This window comes from Macrotis lagotis, chromosome 1 (assembly GCF_037893015.1).
Source record: "Macrotis lagotis isolate mMagLag1 chromosome 1, bilby.v1.9.chrom.fasta, whole genome shotgun sequence".
Classification (NCBI taxonomy): Eukaryota; Metazoa; Chordata; class Mammalia; order Peramelemorphia; family Peramelidae; genus Macrotis; species Macrotis lagotis.
In genome coordinates, this window is record NC_133658.1 from 345,536,956 (window position 1) to 345,542,955 (window position 6,000).

Below are 6,000 nucleotides of genomic sequence, written 5' to 3' on the forward strand. Positions count from 1 at the left end.
CCAGCATTCTTCTTGAATTATTATTTTGTTGAGTAATTATGGGGATAGCTGGGCTTCCTTCTATTCCTCTATCTTGTCCCTGTATTTTTAGTATTTTTCTTTAATTTTGAAACTGAATTCTGATTCTTTAATTACTAGTTGTTCTCAATTTTCATTTTTCAGGGGTTGGCAAATAGATTCTTCTATTTTCTTATTTTTTTCTACTTGTTATAGTTCTGGCTAATTTTGGCAAACTAACATTTTCTTTTATAATTTCTTGAAATATAGGTTCCAGAGATTCTTTTCTTTTTTGGATATGATTTTTAATCTGTTTCTGAATCCTTCACTCCTCTATATGTTTTCCAGGTCAGTTGTCACTGATAACTTACATTCCTCCCCATTTAAAAATATTTAGACTTTAATATTTCTTATTGTATCATGGAATCATTGATTTTTGTCTTATTTGTATTTTTTCCCAGAAGTTTATTCCTTTAATATGATTTCCACCTATTGTTTTAAGTTATTTATTCTCCTTTTTCTCAAGAATTCTAATTTCATTTCTTAATACTTAAATTGGAGTTCATGCCATATTAGACAGATTGAAGGAAGGGAGGACATTTAGTCTGCAGAAGAGGAGATAGGATGGGGAGTAGGGGGAAGCTGGAAGAGATACTATTCCACATTTTCCCCCTTCATCATACAAATGTTAATTTCAGTCAATCTAGATAGCTCCTGGTTTTCCACACATGGCATTCTATCTCCCAAATCCATGCTTCTACACAAAAATCCACATTCCAAAAATATAACACTTACATTAACTCTACTGTACAGTATGATGCTTCCTCTTTCTGCTTCTGTCCCTCAACACTCTGTGTCCTCATATCTATCCCCCCACTTAAAAAAATCTAAAAATAGTCTCTCCAAGTGAAAGCACAAGAACAGACTCAGAGGGACTTCTGTCATTGCCTCTAGATGAGGGCTTAACTTGAGACCTCTGGTTCTGAGAGAGACCATTGTTTCCTATACTTCATACGTCACCCCTCCTTTCCTGACTTTTTAATCTTCATTTCTTCCACCCCCTTTCTTCTAAGTTCTGTCTAGTCCCCCCACCAGTCCAGTCTAACTTCAGTCCAAACCCCTACTCCTTCTCTTGCTCCATCTTTTGTGTCCTAGGTCCCCAGTGTCCTTGAACCATGTACCAGCAGCTTCCTTCAAGCAGGTTACTCCTTTCCTAATTCTTTCTGCCCTTTCCTCCCTTCCTCACTTCCTAGGGCAAATCAGCATTACAGAGTGCTTGACTTTACTTGTCTATGTAATAGTCCACTTAAATAAAACAAGAATTGACTGTATTAGAGTCTTCCAAAATAGTACAGGCAACTTTTGGAAAGAATGAGTTCTCTCTCACAGAAAGTCTTCATTTTAAAATTTTATATTACTACAATAATCTTGTTATGAGAATAAACATAAATCCCCTTCCCCCCAAGAAGATAAGAGACCTCAAGAATAGTGAGAGAGAAAAAAAATGTACTTCAGTCTGTGTTCAGATTCCAATGGCTCTGACTCTTGGGTGAGTTGCCTTCTTTATCATAAGTCCACCAGAGAAGTTGCTTCAACATTTCTCCCACAGTTGCTATTACAAGCTGTATTTCCCTCCACTCTGTTCCTCCTCACTCTCATTTATTCTATTTTCTCTCTCCTTTCATCCTCTCCCTGTCCAAAAGTGTATTGCATCTGAGTACCCTCTCCTACAATCTTCCCTCTTTTCTGTCACCTATTCCTCCCTCCTCTCCCCCCATTCCCCCTTATCCCATTTTTTCTTCTCATTTTTCTCTAGAGTAAGATAGATTTCTATAACTTATTAAATGTGTATGTTTTTTTCCTCTCTGAGCCATTTCTGATGAGAAAGAAGGTTCATTCATTCCCGCTCATCTTCCTCCATTCCACTCCATTGAAAAAGCCTTTTCTTGACTCTTATATGAAATATCTTAGTCCTTTCTTCCTCTACTTTCTCTTCCTCCCAGTACTTTCCTTTATCACCCATTGACTCCATCTTTTTACTATATTATACTATTAGATTCTGCTCCTTCCTGTGCCTTGTCTATATGCTCCTTCTAACAGCTTTTTTTGTTTTTTGTTTTGCAAGGCAAATGAGGTTAAGTGGCTTGCCCAAGGCCACACAGCTAGGTAATTATTAAGTGTCTGAGACCGGATTTGAACCCAGGTACTCCTGACTCCAGGGCCAGTGCTTTATCCACTGTGCCACCTATCTGCCCTAACAGCTCTTATAAATGAGAAAGTTCATATGAGTTATCAGTATCTTCTTCCCATGCAGGAATACAAAAAGTTCAACATCATTAAGTTCCTTATAGTTAGTCCTTCTCGTGCATCCTCCCTATGGTTCACCAAAGTCCTGTACTTGAAGATCAAACTTTCTATTAAGCTCTGGTTGTTTCATTAGGAAAGTTTGAAAGTCCCCTGTTTCATTTAAAGTTCATCTTTTCCCCCTGAAAGAAGATGTTCAGTTTTTCTGGGTAGTTGATTCTTGCTTGTAAACCAAGATCTTTTACTTTCTGGAAAATCATATTCCAATCCTTATGACCCCTTAATGTAGATGCTTCCAGATCCTGTGTAATCCTGACTATACAGCCATGATAGTTAATTGTTTATTTCTGGCAGTTTTTAGTGTTTTCTCTTTGACTTGGGAGATTTGGAATTTGACTATAATATTCCTGGAAGTTTTTCTTTTGGCATCTCTTCAGGAAGTGACAGATGAATTCCTTTGATTTTTAATTTACCCTCTGCTTGTAGGATCTCAGGACAATTTTGCTGTATTATTTCTTGTAAAATGAAGTTTTAGGAGTTTTTCCTGGTTGTGACTTTCAGTTAGCCCAATAATTTTTAAATTATTTCTCCTGGATCTGTTTTCAAGGTCAGTTGTTTTTCCATGAAGTATTTCACATTTTCTTCTAATTTTTGTCTTTTTTGGAAGAGTTTTATTTCTTCCTGATTTCTTGCAAAATCCTCAACTTCCTTTAGTTCCATTCTGCATTTGAAGGAGTTATTTTCTTCAGAGAGCTTTTTTATCTCCTTTTCCATCTGGCCAATTCTGTTTTTTAAGGCATTCTTCTCCTCATTTGTCTTTTGTTTTGCTTTTCCCATTTGACCTAAACCAGTTTTTTGACATATTATTTTCTTCAGTATATTTTTGTTTTTCTTTCACCAAACTACTGATTTGGTTTTCATGATTTATATGCATTGCTCTCATTTCTCCTCCCAATTTTTCCTCTACCTCCCTTAATTGCTTTTCAAAGTCTTTTTTGAGCTCATCCATAGCCTGAGCCCATTTTCTATTTCTCTTAGAGAGGTTTTGGATACAGAAGTTTTGAGTTTGTCATCTTCTGAATCTTCCATGGAACCAAGGAAATTTTCTATGGTTAGATTCTTCTTTTTCTTTTGTTTGCTCATTTCCTCAGTCTGAGACTAATTTGCTGCACTTCCAAGGCTTTGGGGAGTTTTGGGAACACTCAACTGGGACATTTATTCCTTCAAGGTCTTATGTTCTCTTGCCTGTCCTTTGATATGTAGATGACCAAAGGTGCTCCCCTCTGCCCTGGAACTGTGAGGAGGGTCCCTGCTCAGCTAACTTGTCATGGAAGCCCAAATAGCAACCTGTATCTGAATGTGGGAAAACAGCAGAGCCCTGCCCCAGGGAAAGTAGAAAGATTTCTGCACTTTCCCCCTTACTCCCTTTACCATCTGTGGACTGTTCTCTGGAGGTGCAGGCTGGCTTCCCCAATTCCTGCTGCAGGTTCTCACAACAGGACTGTTTTGAGGCTGTAGTTCCCATATTGTGGTGCAGCAGAGTTCTCTTCCTGCCCCTTCAAACTGTTCCTGGTGATCCCTAGGCTGTGCTGCAGCCGTGGCTTCTTTCCATCCCCCAGTCCTGGTGAAACACATCTTTCCCACGGAACTTCTAAGTTGTCTTGGACTGGGAAATTGTATCATTCAGTCTTTCTGTGGGTTCTGTTCCTCTAAATTTTGGCTTGATTATAATTTGATGGCTTTTGGAGTTTTGGGGGGGAAGGAGTTTCAGGGAAATACTGTTTTCAAGCCTCCATCTTAGCTCTGCTCCCCCACCTCTTATGATCCACAGAAAATCTTCACACAAAGATTCTATTACCACTTTTTGAGGAGGTTATGAAAGAAGTTTCAATTCAGACAAAGACTGAATTTCATAACCTTTTAGGCTCCTTTGAACTCTGAGACTTAATCATTTAAGGAATTTTTAGTCAGCATAAGAAGGGAGTAGTGGGAGTATGATTGGGTTAGAGGCAGTGACATATTTGGGTAGCAGGAATCAGTACAGTTCAACTTCTGTCTACAAAATTCCTCCATTAAGATGTGCCAGACTAAGTCTGAATGAGAAACACCTGATGAGTTATTTCTTCAATGCTGAGGACAGGGTTAGGCCAATAGCACACTACATAGAACTTCATAATCCCTAGGGAGAGGCCATGTACCAGGGCAAAAGGGACTTCCAAATTTAAACTGTGGGGTAGTTGCCTTTTGATAATAAGCAAGCACCAGTCTTATAGCTCAGATCCCAGGAATGGAACAAGTTCTCCTTCAGTAATATCAGTAATATCAGTAATATCCATGGCAGGTATCCTTCAGAAAAGAGGAGCCACAACTCTGTCAATGTGAATTAGCAGAACTTTCTAGTTGCTAGAGGGCTGTTGATTCCAACAACAGTTTATTGTTGCTCAGACCTAAACCCAGGTCAGAAACTTACAGAACTCAGACCAAGGGGTCAACAATTGTACCTTGCTCTCAATAAGATCATTTTGGGAGTGCTGAAAACTACGAGGTCCCTGAGATCTTAGCTTAACACATTATTCAATATACCAAAAAAAGCAGCAACAGGACAAAACTAAAGCCTTCCTTCAAAAGTGCAGCAGTGTGTGACCTTAACTTTAAATCTTAAATAAAAAATTGAGTTGTAAGAATCAAAAAGCAAAAAATCTTTCCACAAAGAGGTTTTATTATGGTAGGGAAGCTCAAGACATAAACCGAGAAAAGACTGCTTTTAAAATCTACAATTAACACCTCAAAGAAAAGTAGTTTTGCCAGAAACTCAACTAGAATTCCTGGAGGGCAATTTGATAATCTTTATACTGTTTCCATGATATACGTTGATCAAAATTGAATGTGTTGAGAGAAAAAAACCATATCCTTGAGGAAGAAATAAACTATTAGAGATAGCAAACTTATATAATACATAAGACAACTTTTTTTTTAAAAATTTAAGATAATCTTTATTCTTTGTTTAAACTCCACAATTATTTTTCTGGATACAGATGGCATTCTCCATCACAGATACCCTAAAGATTTTTTTTTCTAAATTAAAGGTAATAGTCCTTGGTCTTTGTTTGAACTCCACAGTTCTTTCTCTGGATACAGATGGTATTCTCCATCACAGACAGCCCCAAATAGTCCCTGATTATTTCACTGATGCAATGAGCAAGTCCATTAAGGTTGATAATCACCCTCATATTGCTATTAGGGTGGACGATGTTCTTCTGGTACTGCTTATCTCACTCATCCTCAATTCATGCAAGTTTTTCTTAGCTTCTCTGAAATTCCATCCCTCCTGATTTCTAATAGAACAATAATGTTCCATCACACACACACACACACACACACACACACACACACACACACACACATATATATACCACAATTTGTTCAGCCATTCCCCAATTGATGAACATCCCCTAGATTTCCAATTCTTTGCCACCAAAAACAGAGCTACTATGAATATTTTTGTACATGTTATCTTTTTACCCTTTTGGTGATTTTTCATGGTGTAGAGCCAGTAGGACACACAGTTTTTAAATGAAGAAATTATAGCAATATCTAATCATACAAAAAATGCTCCAAATCAATAATGACTAGAGAAAGGCAAATTAAAAAAACTATGAGATACTTTCTCACCCTAAGATTGACTAAGATGACAAAAAG